Genomic DNA, 25,642 nt, shown 5'->3' with positions numbered 1-25,642 from the left:
TGAAAAGTAGTTGATATTATTGGTTATTTTCTCCTGTTAATTTCGACAAATTACGCATGTTGAATGTGTTTACAAGCGGCATGTCAAAATAATTCTGTTGGTTCATGTTGGTTCATCACCAGGCACAAAGTAGTAACAGGTAACCTTCCTCAAACCAAGACCTCACTAGTACAAAGATTCTTTTTGTACTTAGGCCCAAATATCCACAGTGAACTACCGACTGAAAAATTCTTTAACTTTGTTTAAATCTCGACTAAACAAATGGCTGCTAAGTCAACAGAGATCGAGAATTCATTCTCTGCTAATGAAAAAATATGGCTAGCTTAAAAAGTACGACAAAAAAATAAATTCTCGAATGTGTCAAAGTATCCCCAACAACGATAAAAACACACATAGCCAAGAAAACGTATCCAGAACTAGACTAAACTGTACCTGATCATGACAAACCAATGGCAAATAAATTTAATACAATTACATTCCGAAACAAGCTTGTTATTACAACATAATGTTTGATTTTTCCATATTTAATTACATGTATAATTTAAGTAGGTATTCCTTATTTTTCATTGACACTTTTTACTTTCCATAATTATTTAAGACCTATAAGTTTAATTCTCACCGACAAGAAGTATTTCTTTGGTGTTATTTTACTCTATTGATCAAATAATCGTAATTATTTTACTCCCACTTCTACTAAATAATCTTTTGTTTTTTTTTATTTTTTAAAGCTTATTTTTTTGATTATTTATTTACGGGAATTAGTATGAATAGTGTTATATTGTAGTCGTGATATTGTGGCTTGTATTGATTGAAAAATAAAGTTATTATTATTGTTATTGTTATTATTATTGAGTTGGTTCTTTTTCCCCAGAGAACTTTTGGATAAAAAACACCTGAAAAATATTTACCAGCACTTTCAGATAATAACAATCAAAAGATGTCCACTAAGATTATTATTTATAAGATCGAAACTTATCCAACAAATAGTCATCATGGAGAAAACTGTTCAGTATAATTAATCTACACTGCTTTCAAACCCTAAAACGTACAAGAAAAGGCAAAACTTCCACCGGCTACTGTAAAACAATTTACAGATCTTCTATATTCCTCCCGTTGCAACTGAAACTGTTTCAGTTGGGCTCTGAAGCCAACAAGATTATAGGCGAAACATCAGCAAGTTTGATTTTTAAACAATCGACCCAGGAAGAATCCAAAAGATTGTTAATAGTATAAACTCCAAATGATACTAAAAAATCCGCATACTATTCCCAGAAACAAACAATTTCATCAAAAAACACAAATAATATATAATATATAACATTAGAGTTGGGCAAATTTTTATTTATTCTTTAATAAAAAAAACACAGTTCCATTAAAATTATAGTTTTATCTGTATATATCATAATTTTTTATCAAACTTTGTCATGGATGTGTTTCTATCCAAGCACACTGGGTTCAGAAGCCGAAAACAATATACGCACTATACTATACTAACGAAGTGTATCACTATACGTGAAAAAAACAGAAAAGTAAAAATTGCATGGAACGGTCATACCGACTCTGGTCCAACCGATCAAAATCCAACAATCAATCAAATAGCACATCAACACAGTTCGTCCCCTAAAAAGGAACTGCCCATTCCGCACTCCTTCACCAACTTCGTCTCCCACAATTAGCAATAGAGGGCGCTCCGCAACTTGCATCTATTGCGACTTTTTAAACACGATGCGCGACTTTCAAAAACCCCTTATTGTGACTCCTCAAATACTATTTTTGTAAGTTATTTAAAAAAGAAAATGTGTAAAAATTTGTCCACAGAAATATCAAATCCTCAGTCTTTAATAGTTCTGTGATTTTTGAATCTTTAGACGTAATTTACGTATCCTCATTAAGAAAAGTTGAAACGAAAATAGAAATCAAATCGTAGCCATTGCCCCATAAATAACAGAAACCGTAAAAAACTCAGCCGGGCCAGGTATAGGTTTTATGCAAAATAAATGGCCGCTAGCGGTATATATCGGGGCAGAAAAAACGCGCCAACGAACAACGTAACGTAACCGTAGCCATTCATAATTTTTATGGCATTTAGAAGTGAATAAAGTGATAAACGGTCGCAACACCTGTTGTGGAAATAAGGCATTAAATACGGGAAGAAAGTATTAAAACTGTCGCGTTCGCGAGATAAGGAGGCCAGGTGGCCGTTTTGGGATATTGCTGGTCGTTTGGGAAGCGCGCGCGGGGCTTTTCTCATGAATATTTTACGCAAACGTTATCGTTTCGAAGTAAATTTGTTATATTTACTCTGTCGCGAAAAGGATGATTATAAAGACAACACGGACAACTATTTTAGCTGCGACAAAGCTGAACAGATATTTTATATTATATGGGTATTAGTCTATTAAATAAATGACTCAAATATTTCCTGAAGGGTAGAACATTTAATAATATAAATTGGTGAAATTTTGTCACAAACACCAAACTGTAATTTAATAACTCCAGGAGGTAGACCCTCTGATGTTCCTATCGTTCATAAACGACTTACTCGATGAGACAAAGGAAGATGAGAATTTTCTGAACAAAATTATTCTCAACATATGCATATATGAAATTTAAAAAAAAAAAACGCACAAACTAATAAATCTAAGTATCTAAGCCTGACACTTCAAAGTCTGCACATGGATGAAAACTAAATAAGAGTGACTTTATTTATTTATTCTCCTTAGATCTTCTAACTGTCTAAGAATTCTGAGATAAAATTTCGGTTTATCCTGTTAGGTATTTAAAAAATAAAAATATCGACAAAGACAAAAACGGCGAGACAAACTGTTTATCCATAAAAGATTATCTTTATCTACCCTATTTCTTTTCACAACACAATCACCAAATTTTTAAAAAAAATGTCATTATATGGGTTGAAGAATTATTAATCTGTTAGCGGAACATATAAAGAGAACATTTTAAAAACCATATAAGGACAATCCTGTTAGATGAAAGTTCTTACTGTCAAAATTTGAAACTTATTTACTGGAAGGATGGTTAATGGGTATTGTTATTTGTTCGTAATTGCTTGCAAATGCCATTTGTTTATGTTACTCTTTATTAGCAAAAAATTACTGCATGTATAAACGAACTTTATGAAAAAGGCATGTAGGATTTTAAGAAAATGAAGACCAAAAAAGAATACGACAACATAGAAATAAAACAACTCTTCTTGTATGGTCACGTGATAAGAGTTGAAGAAGACCGGTGTCCAAAACAAAGGAAAACATAGTGGTTACGTAAAATGACAGGTCATATATGGAAAGGAAGCGACGGAAATGCAGGAGAGGTTGTAGTTATCCCACTTGTATACTGTTTCAAAAAAAATTTCAGTGCATATTAGTTTTGTGTTTTTTGGTGTTATTCTGATTGCTTTGCCTCACCTTTGAACCAGTGAATTTCAACTCTAACCCAGAGTTTCACTTGGGACCCTATGGTCTGGTATCTTCAGTACTCCAGTCCAATGGATAATTCTGATTACTGTTTTCAGCATTTTAATTACCTTATCTCATTTAAATATAAAAAACTATTAACAGTGCCCCATCTATATATATATATATATATATATATATATATATATATATATATATATATATATATATATATATATATATATATATATATATATATATATATATATATATATATATATATATATATGATGACACTATATTCCGGGATATCATCCGTTCGCTCGTTGAACTCCGACTGGAATCCTGCATCCGACTGGAATCCTGCAAATCTTGCATCCGACTGGAATCCTGCAGACGTTTCGCCAAAATCTCACTTGGCATCTTCAATGCTCGCGTTCCGAAAACACTTCGAACACTTCGAGTGTTCGAAGTGTTTTCGGAACGCGAGCATTGAAGATGCCAAGTGAGATTTTGGCGAAACGTCTGCAGGATTCCAGTCGGATGCAAGATTTGCAGGATTCCAGTCGGATGCAGGATTCCAGTCGGAGTTCAACGAGCGAACGGATGATATCCCGGAATATAGTGTCATCACATTTTTCCATCCGTGAATCAATACGTGAGAATATATATATATATATATATATATATATATATATATATATATATATATATATATATATATATATATATATACATATATATATATATAGATATATATATATATATATATATATATATATATATATATATATATATATATATATATATATATATATATATATATATATATATATATATATATATATATATATATATATATATATATATATATATATATATATATATATATATATATATATATATATATATATATATAGTTTATATTTTGTTTTTTCTTAGACTTTCTCTATATTTATGTTTAGCTTTTGGTTCTTGGGTTATAGGTCTTTATATTAAAAGCGATTAAAATTTTTGTCCATATATTGACGTTTCGGTCTTCTATGGCCTTCTTGAGAAAGGGATACAGTGTAAAATTATGTTATAGTACAGGTCTTTATATATATATATATATATATATATATATATATATATATATATATATATATATATATATATATATATATATATATATATATATACATAAACGGAATTACAAAGAACCTTACCAAAAAGAGACAAACACAAATCTTAAAATTGAAGAGGTAGCATCATATAAAAGCGTTTGGTTTTGTCATAGTGCCTAGAAATATTATTAATAATTATAATTATAATTATTAACTATGAGAATAAAAAAGTCATACCCTTGATAAAAGATAAAAGTCCAACAAAAAATGATTTATATACGGCACTCACACATATAATACACACAAAGTTAACGAAACAAGTAAAATATATATAAAGGTTTAGAAAAAATAATACCGATACGCGAGGTTTGCTCGCGTTGACATTACTGTAAAAACATCGTACGATGCACGATTGTTTTGGTGCAAGGTTCAGAGGATATACAGAGTGTTTTTGTTCATTTATGATTTTTTTCTTTTATTTATTTTAAATTATTTTTATATTTTATAATTTTATATTAATATATTCTTATGTTGTATCTTTCATTGTTGTTTTATTTCAGAATGTTGCAATATAACTTACTGAGATTCTTGGTGTCTGTTTTCGAATTTATAGAGTTCTTATTTTTTTGGATCTCAACCATTTCCAGAATTTCCCTTTTTTTTGTATTATTTTCGGTTTTTAGAATTTTTACTTTCCCAAAGTTGAAAGAATGCTTGGTTTCCGCGCAATGACTCTTCAGGGCAGTCGTATTTTTTTTGTCGTATTTGTGACCATTAATTCTGTTTTTAAGGTACTGGCTTGTTTGACCGATGTACACACCCTCACAATCGTTGCAAGGTATCTCGTAAATGACGTGGCTCTTCTTTTCGTCCGGTATCTTGTCTTTTAATTCACTGAAAATGTTTTTTACCAAATTGTATCCTTTGTGAGCAATAGTAATGTTGTGATTCATAAAAACTTTGCTAAAATTTTCGGACATACTGGGTATATAAGGAAGCGAAAGATAATTATTTTTTTGTTTTTGTTGGGTGTTGCATTTTTGTTTAGTTTGGTTATAGAATAGGTGTATACGTTTTTTGAAAATGGTGTTAATTAATCGTTCCGGATAGTTGTTTAGTTTTAATGCTTGTTTTGCTTTAGTAATCTATTTTTCTCTGAAATCCGGATCAGAGAGTTTAATTGCATAGTCAGCCAAGCCAATAATTACGGATTTTTTTTGCGATATAAGGTGCTGGGAGTTAAAATTAACGTATCTGGAAGACCAGGTCTCTTTAGTGTACCACTCGGTTTTAATTCCTTTTTTTAAATTATGAAGGGTTAGATCTAAAAAGTTGATTTTACTTTGGGACTCTATTTCTATTGTAAATTGTAATTTCTGATGGTAGCTGTTGAAGAGTTGAAGAATTTCGTGTTGTTTGTTTTTTGGTATTGCCGTGATGCAATCGTCTACGTATCTGTAGAAAAAAGGTATGTCAAAAAGGGCATTACTAAGGACCGACTCCTCCAAATCTTCCAGTACAATTTGTGCGATGGCGCTAGAAATTGAAACTCCCATGGCGTATCCGTCGATTTGTTGATAAAAAACTTTGTTGTATGCAAAATAGGTTGATTTTAGTGTTATTTCGACTGCTTCTAAAAAGTCATCGAGCGGAATATCGGTAAAGGTTTTAATGTTATCCTATTTTTTGATGATTACTAGCCTAACAATATTTATTGGAATGTTGGTGTATAGAGAAACAACATCTAATGAAACTAGGATGTAATCGTTGGGTAGAGAAATATTTTTAATTTTGTTTTTGAAATCAAAAGTCTTTAATATAGTATCTATTTTTATATATAACGTTTTGTAAGATGTTCTTTAAAAATTTTGAGAGTTTTTCAAATGGTGATTTTATTGGTCTTAGAGGGATGGATTATTTATGAAGCTTGGGTAATCCATAAATTCTGGGTGGCTGAGAATTAACAATTTTTAAGCTTTGCGCTGTGCTATGGGAAATGTATAACTTTTTTTCCCAGGAGGACACTAAGTCGTTCTTTCTCTGAAAAATAGCTGTTGGGTTGTTTTTCATTTCTCTGTAGGTGGTATTGTCTTTTAATAGATCTAGCATTTTTTTGTCATACTGAGCGTCCGTCATAATAACTGTTTTGTTTCATCTGGTATCAAAATTTTGAGTTCTTTATGTTGTTTCAGGAAACGTTTTGTTTTTTTAATTTTAGCGCATAGTTTTGAATTTTGTTTGTTTTGATTTGTTTTTTTTTTTGGTTTTTGTTAAACTTATTTTTGTAATTAGTTACTATATTGCAACATTCCGATCGCATCCCGTCGCTAGTTTGAGTGTTAAGACCGTTGGAAGTTTCGATACCTGCAATTATGTCACTCATTGGTAACTGATCGGATCGTTCTAACGGTGTAGCAAAATTTGGACCAAGACTCAAAACTTCATTTACGTATTCCGGAATAACGGTCTCTGTTAGATTTTCCACCCAATCGGTGACACAAATATCTGGATTTTTGTTTTTTTTTGTATAATTGCTCGAATTTCTTAATGTTTTTGTTTTTAATTTTTTGGAACATGAATTCGGTTTTTTTTGTTTGTCTATCGATTAAAATTGTTAATATGTTTGCAGGGACTAGAGTGGTGAGATTTTCTATAAAACCGTCAATTTGCCTTTGTAGTTTTGAGATATTTTTAGTTGTGTCCGTGATTAAAAGATTTATTGTATTTAGCACAAAATTTCCCATGACGCCCTCTTTGAATTTCTTTTCGAGATGTTTACAATTAAAAGTAATGTGTTTCATTTTAAAATTGAGAAAAATGGGGGTTACGCCGTCGTTTTTGCACCGAAGGAGGAATATTCTTCTGTTCTTCTGTTTGCATAGTTGTGTTACTGATTTGCAGTATAATTTCAAAGTTCTTGTAGTTTCTTCGCCGAAAGTGCTAGAGATGTATTCGTAGGTAAGCATATTTTCACCCATGCTGTATATATATCGTTTATATTTTGTTTTTTCTTATATATATATATATATATATATATATATATATATATATATATATATATATATATATATATATATATATATATATATATAATGCTATCGTGTTTATCCATAAAATTCAGTATAGCTCTATCTCGCGTAAATTTTTTCATAACACAATCACGAGTATGTGGATATTTGTATTGTAATCTATTCCCAAAAAATACAGAAAAATATAGCTGACCTTTAAAAAACACAATCTAAAACATAACAGGCAGTATGAACTCTCGTATCACTGCAGATCTGCAGATGAGTTGGTAAATCACCTACAATGTCGTACGAGTTAAATCTCTATGCCCCGCATAGCCCCGGAGGCAAGCGGATAAAATTAAAATGGTCCAGTGGACATCTAAACTTGGAATATCAATGGAATTCCTCACGGAAATCGAAAAACCACTGCAGTTCAGAAGGTGTCCAATTAGGGTGTGACCAAATTCGTCTTCAAACGAAAATTTACGCTTTTTGAAGCAGAGTGAGTGGCGAGCTTAATTTCACTATACTACAAATTATCAGAAAATCGAGAATCTCACATTGTAATTAATTTTATTATATTTATATAAAATTCGAAGATAATGTATCAGATATGATATGCAGTTCTTTCTTTAAATCTAGTTCTTCGTTGCCAATGTTTTCCAACATGCTTCCAAATTGCAGTACAATTGCAATTATAGCTCCAATTCTTAACATTTTCTAATGAGAATTTATGTGTTAACTACCAGATCTTCCTTCTGGTAACTGTTGATATACTCCAGGTAAGTGTGAAATTGCAAGCCAGATACACTCTAGGTTTTTACAATTCGGTATTGCCTTCATTTAAGGAATGGAGTTAAGGTGTAATGAAGAAGGAATTCTAAGGGAATTCCAACTAATTACAGCGGAACTCCGAAAGATTCCAAAACAATTCCAAGGAATTACGCAAAAATGTCCGGAGGAAATAAAAGGTATAATAAATGTAATTACGTTATACCTTGTCTCTCTGTGGTTTACCCTCAGTTTTCAGCGATGAACTCCTGAAAACGTCGCGATTGCTGAACTCATTATCGAATCGAACATCGTCTCGTCGGTTTAACACGATTTAAGCATAATTTCTGGCGTGCCGAACCATTACCCACACAAGCGCGTTTTTTCCCATTCGAACGCGAAGGTGTTATTCGAAACCAGTTTGCGAAATTGTTGAGACAAAATCCCTGCGGGGCCGAATCGTCTTTATGTGACGGCAAATTGTAAAAGGGCGCCGTGAAGATAAACCGTCGGGATAAGGAGAGTTCTTTGACAGTGAACTGCTCACACACCCGATCGCGTGTCTAACACTGTAATTCACATAATCAGCGCCTGGCGGTCATTATTAATAAACGCTGATGCCGACGTCGGTGATTTTTTCCGCAACAGATTTGCTCATCCGACGCGGATCAGGGGAGATGTGGTTAGCACAAAATGCTGAAGCTTCAATTCTGTGACGGAATAAGTTAGTAGGAAATCTTAATACCAACTAAAAGAGACAGTATTATTTCTGCTGAATATTAATTCTCAGATTCTTCAATTGTTTTAATGTGACGTTTTTAACAGTCCCTAGGGAAGATCTTACATATATGGAACAGGTCCATTGAGGTAGTATTCAGTAACCACTCTCCTGATTTGCCTTGGTTTGTAGCAACAAAAAACGGCAAATATGAGTGTATAATTGGAAGTTAAAAAAGAGGTAGGTCCTGACTTTGGGCAATATAGAAGCAAAACAATTCTTCTGATATGGACACGTAATAAGAGCTGGAGACGACCGGTGGTCAAACGAAGAAGAAGAACACTAGTGATGACATAGGAAGACGAAATAGAAAAATAGAAACAGAAATACGGGATGCGGAGAAGGCTATAGGCTTCCCAGTTCTATATAGCTGCAAAAAACAATTCTCCAAAAATTAAATTCCTTTTGCAATTCATGATTTCGCTTTGACATATTATGGATTTGTGTTTTCGTGATTATAGTTGTACTTGTGCCTCACCTCTCCGTCAATTCTAACCCCAAGTTTCATTTGGGATTTTATGGTATGTTACCTACAGATAAATACTCCCGATACCGGCTCTGGTTCAATATAATAATATTATTATTTGTGACGGTTTCATATTTCAATGGTAAAATTTAGCATTTTTAAAGTACAAGTGCTGGCACATTTGCGAAGTAACGGGTTTATTTTGTTAGTACCTTGTAGAATTAATTGCGCTGTCCATTTCCTTCACCTTTCGCTGTTTGGCGAGTGCTTCTTAACAATTAAGATTCTTGTTTATTAGGTTCATATCGATTTTGCGATTTGAACACACGTTCTTTTGTAGACTCGGTTTCGTTAGTTTCGGAATTGTACTCCCCGGCCGATTGTGTTGCCGAACCATAAATATTTTATGCTGCAATGGTTGTATGCGTGGCCCCTTGTTCGCTTGTTTTTCTCTTAAGTGACACCGGTTTACTGAGAGATACTAATGCAAAAAAAAACAGAGTATTAGTTGCGCATTAGAAGGAGTCATAACCATTACCATCTGTCACCCTATGAGACTAGGGACTACATTTGCTTTTCATTGCTTCGGTATTCCTTGGCGAGCCTAGTAAACATTGTTTTGTTTCTTAACCTATTCTTCCTCGATTTTCTGTGACTGGCCGTCCGGTCGCCACCATAGATAGCGTTCGGGTAGTTCGATCTCGTTGACGCAATATCGATTCTTTGGCACGGGCCGTACGGCCATCACCACAGATATAGTTCGGTTGTTCATTCTACTGGCGGCGTACCGTCGACTAGGTTGGCAAGAGTGGCGTTTTCCCTCTAATTTTTTTGTGCCCGTTTAGCCTTTTAATAAAACTGGTTGTCTGAATCGTACGGCATTTTGTACGCTAGCTTTGGAAGCTTGGGGTTGTGACAGGTTTTCTTTTGTGTGACCGATTTCTTTTTGAGCCGGTAGTGCTACCCCAATAAGAGGGGGATATGTAAATTGGTCACTAATTTATGATTTCCCATACTTTTGGATCTATTTGGAGTTTGGAATGGGAATCTTCCTCAACGAGGGATTTTGAAAAGAATTGTCATTGCCCCACATTTCCAGAAAACCCTCGAATCGAGTATTGTACGTATTGTTGCTCCGTTTCCCGCAAACCTTCCACGTGGTTTCTTCTTTCACCGGAATACCAGACCAGACTTGGTGTCTTGCAGTGTATGCTGTCTCTTGGGTACATGTTTAGTTGTGGAGTTTCCCCTATCGAGCAGCCGGCTTTCCGGACGGACTTTGCTGGGTTAACTGGGACTGCCCACCTGCGGCTGTCCCATTGAGCCACCATTCCATCTTGGCTTGGTTCCCGGGATAGTGACAGACAGCTGTGTAACGTTCGGGACAGCTTGAGGTTTGGGTAGCTTAAGTGGCCTGTTCTCTTCAAGAACGGTTTGCGGAACTTATAGTCTTAAATTATAGTGTCTTACATTCTTTTGCACCGCCAAAACTTGAAGGTGAGATTTGACACTCACACCTACCACCAGGTTGAAGGAAATAAATTATTGTTCGTGATTCACTTGTTTATTTCCTTTACGGGTTGGAACCTCGGGTTGATAAGTTTACCTTTTTCGAATCACGTGGCGCCTACCTACACCTTCCGGGACATGACCGAGGTGCCCTTCACCGCCTTCCAACTTGGCTTTGATTTAGTATTTTTTTTTCCCTACTTTATTAATCCTTCTTGATTGTTAATGAGCTAGCCTAGGCATTGTCTTACCTCACTATTAAATTACGAATTTAATTAATTAATGAGTTTCTTTTTCACGACCCTGACATTGAGAGGTAAGATATTATTATTATTATTATTACTATTATTAATATTTTTTTTATTGCTTAGTTGCCTGGGATTCTAATTCTAAGAGTCTCTCTAATTCAGATTGGGCACTCAAATACGAGCTCTATTATGTGATTGGCAAGTTTAAATTTTTACAACCACTGTACTGAATACTCGGGTCGACTTAACAAATCTTGTTTTTAGTTTTGTTTAACTGGGATGAACACAAAAATGCAACGAATATATATTCAAACAGGTACAAACCGCAACATAAATTCCAATTCAAACCATTGAACTTTGAATATATTCTGAAATCCAGGCTCAGAAAAGAAACCATGCAGGGCATCTTTTTTTGGGGGGAATTAGGACCCTAGGGTTAAATATGGTGGGCTCCCGTTGTACTATACGCCAACAAAAATTCAAACATTAAATCGTTGTTCCATTCCATTTTAAAAAATATTTTACTTTCTTTTCCCTTGATAGAAAAAAAAACGGACAAAAATCATAGGTTTGCAAAAATTTAATTAAGTCAAATATAAGTTATCTTTTCTTAAATTAAAAACAAGTCTACATAACTGACCTAGTATATTAAATTTAAACTCGACTTATTTCAACTGACAAAAAATATAAAATTAGATATGGGAAATTTTTGCAGGTACTCAAAAAACATTTTGTACGTATTTTCTCCAAATTATTTAATCCCCTCTCCATTGTACTTTAGAAAATTCCAACGATAAGCAATATATGAAATATATGCAACAAAAATTTCAAATTTCAAATATAGACACAACAAAGAAAACAAAAATTAACGTATTATAATAACAAAACTTATCTCCAATTTATGTAGACTTTATCAATATTTCTTAATAGTTGTATTTTAGCTGAAAGCGCTTTTTTTCTTGACAAATTATTTCTCTTAGAGGATGTAAGCGTATCGGAAATTAAAGCTAACTGTCTTATCAAATCTGTATTTCTGTTTATGCGGAATGACTTCCAAGTGTATTCTAAACGACATTTGCGTACTTTTTTATGCCTGAAGTGTTGACCAACCAAAACAAAGTTTGTCTGGATTAAGAGGTAACAGACTTTTTGATCCAGAAAAACTGTTTCAGAGTAGCTGCACAAATAACACATTTAGTTGTTGAATTGGTTTCAGTTACAATATTACTAACACTGCCATTAATAAAATCATTTTAAATTCTACCTCAGAGCCATTTTCAATGTTTTTATAGTTAAGCAATTACATTGGCACTTTCTTTCATAAACAAAAATTTGAACGGTGTTTTTTTCTAATATTTCGTGTAAATAATATTCCGCTGATATTTCTGTTATTTCTAATTTCTAATTTGGAAGAATTTAAAGTTTCTTAAAATATGTTTACTTGGAAAGCACTTTTTATGATCCTTCCTAAAATACAATATTTTCGCTCTGAAAGATTTAAGTGCTAAATGCTAATGCTAATATTCGATATGTATTTAAGAAAGCTGCAAACCGTCGTTATTAAGTTTTACGTGAAAGACTTAATGGGGCTACCAGAAGTAGGTCGAGGCATATCTTCAACTTGCTTTCTTGATACATTAACAAATTCATCAGGAAGTGAACAACTGAGCCAGTCACCGTAACGCTTTAAAAATATGACCTATTTCTTGTGCATTTTTTAAATTTAGTTTTTACAGTTAAGGAAAAAAAATTTACTTTATGTTATATATATTGAATTGAATCATCTGAAATCACTTCAATGTTCAATAAATAATTTATTTTGTTGATCATACAGGACACCTTTCCTTAGTTTATAAGGTCCAAGTTTTTGATGCAAAAAATTTCTCGCTGTTCTCCTATAAGAAAAAAATGCACCAATATTAGAGTAGCGCATTGTAGCGTATAATTTTGTTTAAATATGAAAGATAAATATTAAATTTTCTAAAAGTTTAATAATCTCACTAATGGTTTTGGATGTTTTTTGAAAAATTAAATTCAATTTTAGTGTATTCATTTTTTTTACATATTTTAAGACGCTAATATCTCCGACAAACCAGTAATAGTATATTATGCAACAAGTGCGGTAAACGCCCTTTGACTCACGAGTTTGTTTGACACAAGCGGAGCGAGTGTTTAATAAACTAGTTATTTAAAAGGTTTACCGAAGGTATTGCTTACTGTACTTTTCTACAACCGTCAGTTTTTGGATGCATTTTCGAAAAACAACACGAATCCATTCACTGACATGACCGTCAGAACTGACAAACGTCAAAATGCAAGACGTGGGAAATATCTCCAAAAACATCCGAAGTGGCCCGGATCCGTGAGAAATGAAACTGACGTGGTAAAGTGACGCTTCCCGAACGCTAGATCGGTGTGTAATTAGGTATTTTGCGGACCGAAGTAGAAAAACGGCATTAGACTGACGACTTTATTTGACACGAGCGGAGCGAGTGTTTCATAAACGAGTGACTTAAAAAGTTTACCGAACGTGTTGCATATTATACTTTTTCTCCGATAGTTAGTTTTTGTGTACATTTTCACAAAACAACAAGAATACATTCACTGACGTGACCGTCAGAACTAAAAAACGTCAAAACTAAAGGCATGGGAAATATCTCCGAAAACATCCGATTGCTCCCAAACCCGTGCGGTCAAATCTTGGAAATATCCGAAGTGGCTCGGATCTGTGGGGAACGAAACTCACGTGGTAAGTTACGCTTCCCACACGCTAGATTGGTGTGTAATTAGGTATTTTACAAACGGGAGTAGAAAAAGAATGTAACATCATATGGATATGAAAAAGTACGTACCCTGAACTCGATGTTCCATTATGGAAAATACATTTTTGGATTCTATCTAACTTGTTGTAACACTTTATTTAACAACGAGAAATGTCAAACGGTACATAAAGTAAACGCTTTTGTTAAAAACGTAAACATTGATTGCCAATTGAAAGAAGGGGACTTAATTGCAATTGAATATTCCATCAATTTTTACAATTTATCAAGTAATAATATTATGAGAGCTTTAAAAAAAAGTAAAAAGTTCTAATTTTGTCCATGCTGTGGGGCACTGTGAATCGTGTCGATGAAGGCTGGACTGGGAGTAAACGATCCTATCACGACTTGTCCAGGCCTGTCCCGGATCGCTTTTCTTTGACCAGTGTCACACGCGGTAATTGGCAAAATTTTTTATAGGGAAGTGGTTAGAAATTAAAAATAGCACTGCAATAGATCTTCCGGTCACTTCTTTCGAAGATACTTTTTACAAAACTTCTACACCACAGTAGCCTGTGGAAGTTTCTTTGAAAAATTCTTTCGAAGATGATTGATAAAAATTGATAACTGCACAAATTGCTTTACTTTTATTTATCAATATTTTATATATCTTCTCTTGTCTTAACAATTAATCGACATAAAACAAATTATTTATCACTTGAAAGCCGAATGCATTTGAATTTGCTCGCCGGTATGAGACTGTGGTCCCCTGTATAGCGACAGGAGACGCAGACGCATAAATTTGGCGTGTGAACAAAGAAAGACATATTTGAAATTTCAATAACACTTACAAAAAGCTATCGGCGGACGGTGACACTGTCCTCGATCCCGGCAAGTGGTTATGGTTATGGTAACCGTCTGGCTGTCGTTTTCCACCCACTTATGGACTGTCCGCCAAGATGAGACGACTCGGTTTTTTGTCGCTCCCAATGACTTGCCAAAGCGCCGGCCGGTGAGTCATCTCGATTTATTTAGAGGTCGCATCTTTGGAGCTTACAAGCGACCGCCTATTTACGCGAAACGTAATGCCGCGAGATGGTTTATGATAATGCATAGAGCTTGTCGGCTTCGCGCATGGGTGTGAATTAAATCGGCTATTTCGGTTAGTATAATTATACTACGGCATGTGTTTTGTTACCGTCGCACGGCGGATGGAACGAAAGATTCAGTAAGAAAATACATCGAACTACAAAATTCTGATTCCGGATATTTTTTTATGCTCTGGACCTATAGAATATATCCTATTTGGCTAATGGGCATATTTAAAGTTGTTATATTATGACCAAAACCATAGATTCAGAGTTGTTAGAAATACATTTTTAAAAGTATTTAAGTACAAATACTTTTCCCGCAAAGTCATTGAATGTATTTCAAACATAATTTTTTAAACTATATTTAATGGCAATTACATTAACAACGTATTGAATAGTAATAAATGTGGTAAACGGCAACCAACACGAATAAATTCACTGACATGCGGTAAAATCCCCGAAAACATCCGATTGCTCCCAAACCAGTGAGGTAATATTCCGGAAATGTCCGAAGTGACTCAGATCCGTGGAACGCGATACTCACGTGATAAAGTGTTCCTCACGCTAGATCGGTGAATAATTAAGTATTTTACAGAAGGAAGTAGAAAATAGTATATTATGCAACAAGTGAGGTAAACAGCATTTGACTCACGAGTTCATTTGGATGAGAGGAGCGTAGCGGAGCGAGTGCTCAATAAACGAGTGAGATAAAGATTTTACCAAACGTGTTGCATACTATACTTTTTATACCACCGTCACGAACAAATCACAATTTAGCAAATTAAAAATAGTAACGAATTCTTGTCTCTTTTTAACTGTGTACATTAAACAAAGAGATGTATTATTGAATAGATCATATAAACAACGGAATAAACACAATTTTAAAATCTTATGTTGTTTATTTAACTTTTACAATTGATCATTAAGTAGTTTATTTAAATAAAAACTGTAATTGGAAGAAAAATCATCCAAGAATTCAGAGGAGGCAAGTATAGGCAAGAAAAAGCAGATCCCAACATGAATATTTGAAAATCGTACAATTGGTCTTGGCAAGGTATTAATATAAAAGCTGTAAAAACCACTAAAGTTCATGTGAACGGTATGTAAAATTACTTACAGACTAGTCCACTAGATTTTAATTATGGATTATAGCACGTAGTGTTTAAATTTATTTATTATTTAAATATTAGTTTTTGTGTACATTTTTGCAAAACGTCACGAATACGTTCGCCGTCATAATTGACAAACATCAAAATTCAAAACCGTGCCGTAAAATCTCCGAAAACATGCGATTGCTCCCAAACCCGTGCGGTAAAATCCCGGAAATGTCCAAAGTGGCTCGGATGCGTAGAAAACGGAACTGATGTGGTAAAGTGACGCTTCCGACACGCTAGATCGGGGTGTAATTAGGCATTTTACAGATGTGAGTAGAAAAAGGTACATAAATACATTTTTTGGATTATAAATGCCACATTTTACGGTTGAAAAGTATGAGTACTAAGACAAAAGAAGCCATTTGCCAATGTACAGGATGTCCTAAATGCGGGGAACTATTTAAACTCGGAAAATGGAACTCGGTTAAATAGAGACAAAGTTGCGCATTTTGGTAGTTAATTCAAACCGGTTTCAAAATTCCGAAAATTCCGTTTGGTTCCGGAAACTTCTGGAAAAAATGGGAATCATCAACTTCATTTTTAATCATCAACTTCATTTTTTTTAAGAACTACCTGCATTTTTATTTTATATTTTGAAATGGTTGATTATTCTAAAAAAATGCATGTATCCATAACTAATGATTTACCAAATAATATCACCTTAAAATTGAACATTGCTGCAAATGGTATAATATTAAAAAATTAAAAAAAATTGGTATAATATTAAGAAGATGAAAAGATTAAAAAATGGTATAATATTAAAAAGACAAAAATTCTTTGATCCCGTAAAGTAGGTAATATGTTCAAATTGGAAACATCTGCTTCGATGCAGTTTTGCGATAAGCCTTCGCAATTGTTATGTTAAATGAATCGAGCAAGAATCCGAGAGTCACTTGAAAAGTTTCCGACCTCACCCTGAAGATGGCGGCACTAGTAACTAAAAGCTAGTGCTCGTAGTTGTGCACATCTTGATACTTACTTACCAAAGTTAATTTAGACTAGTGATTTTTAGTTGAGAGTCTTCATGAAAATGGAAAAAATTGAATATATAGTTGTAATGAAATATTTGTTTGTCTATGCACCTTCATTGACCACAGCCAAATGTTGTGCAGTTAAATTTAAACGTAAGAGCTTAGGAGATGATTAACGTTCGAGACGTCCAAAAACTGTAACTACCTAAGATAATATTGCTAAAGTGCATCAAACGACTGTCGAAATATAGTGAAAGGAATAGATCAAAAAACGTTTTCGAATGCAAATTTCCAACGCTCTGTCGGCGCAGTTTAGGCGCAATAAATCCGAGTTTTTGCGCCAATGAATTACTATAGATGAAACTTGGATGCACCATTATACACCCGAATCAAAAATACCAAAGCCAAAAAGCCAAAGCAGTGTACTGCGGAGGGGGAACCGATTCCGAAAAAAGCAACAACTATTTTTTCGGCTGGGAAAGTGACTTTTTTTGGAATAACCATAGTCAACTTAATCGATCACCTTCAGAAAGGAAAAACCATTACAGGAACATTATTATTTGACAAGCCGAGGACAGAAATTGCAGAAAAAGGTCCACATTTACAAAAAAAATCAATTATTTTGCGGAGAAAAACGCTGGGTACTATTTGAGCGGGTTAGAGAGACGAGAGCATCGCTGGGAGAAGTGTGTAAAGTTAGAACGAGACAATGTAGAAAAATTAAAAGTTGAGAAATAATGTCTTGGGTCATTGTTAGGTCACCCTCGTAGCTCTGATTTTTCGAATTAATTGGAGTCTTAGTTTATTTATGTCGTTCGGGTTCTCAAGATATAAACGATTTTTTTAAATACCTCAGTAAAAAGTAATCCAGTGGATTTATATATGCACTTCTGGCAGGCCATCATATAAGTTCATGAAACTAACCAAAACTGGGCATCTAGTTTATTATTTGCCGTTCATCATAAAGAGTTGTGCCGTCTTGTTACCACCAGAAATGATAGAAAATGATATTTAATATCCTTCATATATTATTGCACCGACAATTTTATTATTCCACAAGTCTTCCCAATTATTAAATGACGCTCACCCATATGTTTTCATTTCTCGATATCGCTGCGAATTCTCTATGGAACAACAATGTTCATTGCGCCTATGTCATAAAAAAAAGAAATTGATGATGCGCACACAAAACATAAACGTCATACTTCAAAAGAAATTGCTGATTAGCGGATTTAAATTAAGCACGAAAATATGACACTTCGCCTTTATTTAACCGACTTCGTATCTCTTCCTCTCCTCAAGTTTTGGACAACCTGTATATAGAAATTTATTTACTTTTCTTTCGGGAAAGGAGTCAGTCTAATCAATGTCAACACTCCTTTTTTTTTGTTTTAATCTTAATAATAAGTATTTGTAAATACATATACTATACATATACATATACTATATACTTAGCAGCACTGCATAAAGGGGTGTGCAAGTTTGAAATTAATATAGAATTTGTGCTTTTATGTAGGATAGTTAAAAAGAGATAAAAAACGTATTTCTTATTTTCATACAAAATTGTCTTTAATGATATTCTGAATAAGATAGATATCCTAAAATAGTTTGCCTTTATTTTCCAAAATCCTGAAGTACGCAATTAGTGAAAACATATCTATAGCGTTTTAGGGAATTCCAAGAACAACTCCAATAATAATTGCAATACATTCCAAGAATAATTTAATTTTTTTCTTGAAGGCAAACTTTTGCTTTTTCTAGGCAAGTGCATAAGCTCTATACGACAGGACCGTATAAGTAACGTTGTGGAATTGACCAGTTAATTTTTTTTTGTGTCAATTGACCAGTCAATTTATCGAAATAATTTTTAAAAAACAATGAAATTTAAATTTTATTGGGATTCCCGAATCGCTAAGTATCGTATTCGGATATTGCTTGAAGAGGGTTATAGGTAAATTGGACATCACAAACGCATAATAATTTATTATAAAATTCATATTACTACTAAATAATGATAGATAACATTCTACAATGTTATTTAAGAGATTTTGATCGAATTTGAATGGTCAATTAAGAAGTGGCAATTGACCAGCCCCAATACTACGTATAAGTGATTATTTTTTTAAAATACAAATTAAATTGCGTTGCCATCAACTGATTGACAGTTACATGTGACATTTAGTTCTCGTTGCACTGACGCAGTGTCAAAGCAACTTCGAAACTATTATTTAATTAGATTTGTTTATTACATTTGCTCATAGACTGTTATTGTCATCTAGGACTTGAGCTTTTACTGAAATTCTACTTTCTTTACTAAAGCTATTTCGTTCGTAGAAAAACACAAAAATTCTAATTGAAGAAAATTCAACATGAAAAAAAATCTTTTATATTTTCTTTTTTTTTAACCAAAGTGACAAAAATATCAAGCAACCTTTTTAAAAAACTAAAAATAAGGGCTGTAAATATTGCATTTACGTTAATACAAATTTAATGTAATCTTTTGTCAATGCATATGGTCGTTGCGAATACTTAGGAATGCCACTTGCTTCGGTGGACGCACCTTCTGCACAGCGACGTCGACCGCATTTTTAATTTTGATACCATTTTAGTATGTCCCTGGAATTCCAATGCTTTATTTCAACAAAGCTGACAGTCGGTTTAAGATTCGTAAAGACTTTTTATATCACAAGATGTCACAAACAAAACTTTACACAGGTGTTGCTATACCGGAAAGTTCGTTTATCGTTACTAAAGACAGTCTTTAGAAGTAGAGTTCTCCGAGCGACATATTGTTTTAACGATATATCCGATATTTAACTTTGGTAAATTTGTATGAACGTCTAACCGCAGGTCTACAGCTTTTTGTAACCCTCAATAAAAAGATTCACAATTTCACAATGACGTTCCAGAACCGCACTTTAGTACTTCGTGCATACAAATGCTGAAAGCTGACGGATTTGCGTAAAGAATGGTCCCTTCTGCTTTACAACAGCGGGTCTTAAAGTTATTCCGAAGTCGAAACCATAAAAGATTGGAATAACGGTATATCGTTCGGAGAACTCCACTAATTTTTATTATCGATAGGAATAAGTAATATACCGATGTTACATTTATTTTGTTTACACAAGTTGGACATCTCTTTTCTCTTATCTAAACTTACCAAACTATCAGTTAACAACACGTATTACAAAATTGCAACTACAATAGTAATATGTAAAGCCAATTCCAATTGTTGAATTCGACCCAGCCACACAGTAAAAATATCACAATTCTTAAAACTGGAAGTAATCTACAACAAACATAATTATGTCAAAAATACAATGGCTAACTTTTTGGAGACACTTAATATTGTGTGGCGTAGAATAAAGCTGGACAAAAGTTGATTAAAAAAAAAAGTGGATAATAGTAAAAGTTCAGGGACGGTTTTACGCAATAATAAAGGTCCACTAATCACCGGTCACCAAACATTCATATTTAAATGAGACCGAATCGTTTCGTACGGGTATATTGTTCCCTCTCGTATAAACTAACCAGTTTTAAGTCCGTAATCATCATGGAAATGGGCGGTAAAATCGTGAATGACATTTTTACAGCCGGCAATCAAAATGTTATATTCGTTTGGTTCTATAGCGTTCGAATCGGAAAAGCTTTTGATCTGCAGACGCGACGATCGTTTCCCATTCGTTATTAAACGTAATAAGCCCATCGGTTGAGTCAATTTTAAACGGGCTACGGACGCCTCCTTCACACAATAATCACAAAGAACCGCTTTTGTTCGAGTCGTACTTCACGGAAAATGGGCAATCAGATTTTCGGTTCGGCGAGCGTAACGGAATGCAAAATGATCGGAAAAAATTGACTCGCCAAACTTCTTTTTAATGAGGTGGTACATTTTGATATACGTATTGTAGGCAGAACATTAGAAGGCATCAATTAAGTGTAATTAACTGGTTAAAATCCAATGTTCTCATAGGCAATGTAGGGCTAAAATCTCTACCAAACCTTAAGAAGACCCACTTAACGGTTCTTCTCTAGACCATTTTGATTTCACTGGGAAAAATAAATTCTATGGAGTGCCAAAGAGAACAATAAATCAAGGGCCTGGTAAGCTTAAGATTCAAGATTTGGAAGAGTTAGCAGTTGGCCTATTTATCAGGCTCTATAAATGTGCTACAGAGCTTTATCCAAGTTCTTCTCTCTGACCAGACTCCACAGTTCCGATGCTGACTTCTTGGTGTAGCTCATTGTCTCTGGTATTGTTACGCCCAGCAGATAGCCCAGCAGAAACACACTCTTGGTAGGCCTTAATATTGGCATCCTAATAAGCTCACTTTTGCCTCATGTCATCATCATGTCATACTTTATCTTTTTCATAACCAACCCAATAGGCAAGCAACTGAAATTTACAAACAACTAGATTTTTAAATATGAGGTATTTATGTTTGTAACATTATAGAACAGTGTCTTCAATATTATAGTCAGAATGAATATCCCTTCTATCAAACCGGATAAGACCATTTTTATCTCTAATAAGTCATTTACTGTTCCGCATGACTCATTTTGAATAACACCCAAATTTGCATATTCAAACTATAATCCAAACTAACAATTTTCCTGTACCACCAAGTGATTAAAAAAAGCCAGACCAATCCATTTATACAATTATGCAGGTGACACATGCCCTCTCTGACGAAAATAATAAAATACCAGATCAGAAATTAATGAATCCATGAGAACAATCAATTAGAAAGTCTCGATCAAGAGCTACATTTTACAGAGGATAGGTGATGATAAATTAAATATTACTCTAATACAGTTTTGCTGTCCTCTTATAATGCATTTTATTACACATTTCATAAACGAATGTAATTATAAGCATGCAAAGATCACACCACTTCCTAATGTAAAGAACCCCACAGAATTTAAACTGAGGTCAATTAGCTCCTTCCTACTCTTTTGAAAGTTTTCGAAAAATAATTGATAGGCAAACAAAACAATCCTTAGCTCTTTTTGATATATTACCTATAAAACAATCTGGGTTTAGAAAAGATTAAAGTTGTGAGAGTGCTATGATCAATATTACTGATGATTTACTATAGGCATCGGACGAAGGCAGAATTTTCACCCTAATTTGGTTAGACTTTAGCAAGGCTTTTGACATGATCCGTCATAAATTGGTTATTTCAATTTTACACTACATTGGGTTTAGTGAAGGCGCACGCGTGTTTTTAAATTCATTTTTATCCGATAGATTTCAACAGGTGTTCTGCGATAATGTGTATTAAGAACCACTCTTCATTGCGTTAGTTGTACCACAAGGTAGCATATTGGGTCCCTTGTTGTATAAAATTTATAAGTTTAATTGTGTAAAGGCTTTAAAATATTGCAATTATCACCTATATGCTGACGACACTAAAATTTGCTTTTACTTTTCAAGAGCATGAAATGATGCAGTCTGAAACTAAAATTAACACTGATTTAAAGAATCATCTACTGTAGTTAAATCCAACTAAATCGTTGGTGTTGGTTTTTGGAAATGACTCCCAGGTACACAATGTCAAAAACAAAATGATCGTAAAAATTAATGACACTCCTATACCATATTCGTATACATCGAAAAGTTTAGGATTGATCTCTAGGCTGTGGTTCAAGCATCACATTACAAAGAAATTGAGAATAGCATATGGGAATTTAAAGTTAATATACAGTCATAGATATTTTCTTCTAATTGTTACCAAGAAACTGCTTTGTGAATCCATCTTTTTGTCACAGTTCAATCATTGCTGTGGTGAGTACGCAACCTGCCTGGACGCTGCTGACCAATATCGTTCCAGAAAATGAAAACTTCAGGTTTACGGCTTGTTTATGGAGTTAAGTATAAATCTCCTGAATATCTTTTTAACAAAATCACTTTTCGTATAGATGTTCATGACTTGAATCTAAGAAAATTTTTTTTATTGAAAATACCACAACATCGAAGAAGAAGAAATGTTTAAAAGATCATTTTCTCATAGCATCGCACATGCAATAAATAATTTAAGTCTTTTCGATTTAACGATATCAACCAAAACTTTTAAAAACCGGTATAAAAAATATCTTCTTGGAAATCAATAGTTTCTGTATCGCAAAACCACTCTGCTGTTTACCCTTACCTCTCCTTTCTCCTTTGTCTTGCAACTTCTCTCTTGAAAGCTATAATTGATTATTAATGTATTCTAAACTCTGCATAACATATTTAATTTTGTTTATTTGATTCTTTTTTTCGTTTGTTCTTAGGATAATTTGGTTTGCATTAAATTGAGGCTTAAACGGTGTCTGGCTTTGTTGTATGTCTGCGTTTTATTAGGCCATTCGTTTGCCTTAAAAATGTATTTATTGTTATTACTCCTAGAATAACAGGGAAGTTATAATTTCCGTGCTTTATTTGTGAAAAAAAGTTTTACAAAGATTCTCAAAACATAATGACTAAACTCGAGGAAAACGACTGGGTTTCATTTAACGAAATAATTAATAAGTTTCTTGAGTACAGGTTGTAATATGAATTTGAAAGTGCATTTCCTGTTTTCACACTTGTACTATTTTCGTGAAAATTTTGGAACAATTAGCGAAGAACAGGAAGAGATGTTTAACCAGGATATTAAGAAAATAGAACGGCAATACCAATTCAGATAGAGCATAACGATGATGGCGGACTACTGCTGGATGTTAAAAGATTTCATTCAAAAAAGTCTGAGTAAAGTTTCTTTTTTCATTTTTTTTAACTAGGATTCCACCTTTTGACTGAATAAAAAAAATATTTTAGAAATATCGTTTATTCTAATATTTACAAAAAAATCTTACGTAATAAAAACAAATACATAGAATTTTTGAGATCAGCCTACCGAAATTATAGAAAATCAGTTTTCAAAATAAAAACACCTGTCAAAAAGCTTAATTTAGAAGATCTGTGTAATTCCTCGGCAGCAATAATCGAACCCCTACTATTCGTAATTAAAGTTCTTCCATTGTAGCTGAGTGCGAGACGAATTGGAATTTATTGGGTCACAGAAAAAAATCGATGTGTTTTGAAATATCAGCATTCATTGAACGGGAAAGAGTATGTCAATATTCGGTCGAAACGTTCCCCTAGAGACCAGATTTAGGTCCGCTGGATTTGTTATGTTCGATCCACCGTAGACGATTTGCTCGATGACCAATTGGCAAGAGAGACCGCAAATACCGCGCCGATTGGAAAACAGATGGAAATCAAATTGAAAAAATAATGGGAATTTTCTCTCGAATCCCGCGTTAATTCTGTCGCGTTCGTGTTGCCGCCGTAATTAGCGCTACTAATTAATCTTAATATCAAATAAAACGAGAACGAGCACAATCGTTACGTGCACGTTTGCTTCATTTAAGCGCGGCGCAACACAATTTCGAAGCAAATTGGAGGTAAATTCGAATTGAAAACGAAATCAGAAAATGTAATTTGCGTCAAAACAGTTTTGTCCGTGGACGCGAGCAATTTATTCCCGGTCTTCCATCTCGATTCACGTTGTGTCGTATACGAGTAATAGTTTTGCTTCGTTTTGTTCAATTTCGGAATAGACTTTCGACTTTCCAAAAATTTTGCTGCCTTGAAACGTGACTCCGTATATACGCTTCGTCCAACACTAAGTCAAAACGGCAGGTTTACTACATTTCGAATAAATGTATATATACCGTTCTAAATCATATTATAGGAGTTGTAAAAAGATAATAATAATACTTTCAAGCCGAAGTAATTTAGTGTTTTTCAAATACAATTATTGAAACTGTATTTAATTACAATACATTGGCATTCAAAAGTATTCAAATTTATAATTTGCATTAAAAATTTAACATTTAACGGTAGATAAAAAAAAAGGAGTCGGTCAAAATAAACAGATACAATCAATATTATTATATTATTATAAAAAAGTAGAATACTGTATGGTATTTAATGTTTTGGTAAAAATATTATTATTATTATTCATTCCCACTTTCACAGTTTTTCTGATGCTTCAAGCTGTCGCATCGGTCTATTGACGAGATGGTGAGCTTTCTGATGACATGGAAAATACCTTTAGTCCTTCATTTCAAGGAATCTCCTCACAATACTGCATATGTCTAATATAACTGATTCTTGAATTGATAAGTAAAGTTCGGGTTCTAGATTTAACATCTTCAAGCTTTCATGCAGAGTTTTTGGGACTTTACCTATCGCTCTGATTATTGTTTGAAGCACCACTACTTGCTCCATCTTCCACATCTCTTTAATTTCATCAGTTAACGGTAAGTATTTATTTATTTTTTCTGTATATTTTTTCCTGAGTTGTTGGGGAGGGGTACAGCAATGTCCAAAGTGTAGCTT

Source organism: Cylas formicarius, unplaced genomic scaffold, assembly GCF_029955315.1.
Source record: "Cylas formicarius isolate icCylForm1 unplaced genomic scaffold, icCylForm1.1 PGA_scaffold_1__22_contigs__length_36826433, whole genome shotgun sequence".
NCBI lineage: Eukaryota > Metazoa > Arthropoda > Insecta > Coleoptera > Brentidae > Cylas > Cylas formicarius.
The sequence above is the reverse complement of the archived record's forward strand: the minus strand, read 5'-3'. Positions refer to the sequence as shown.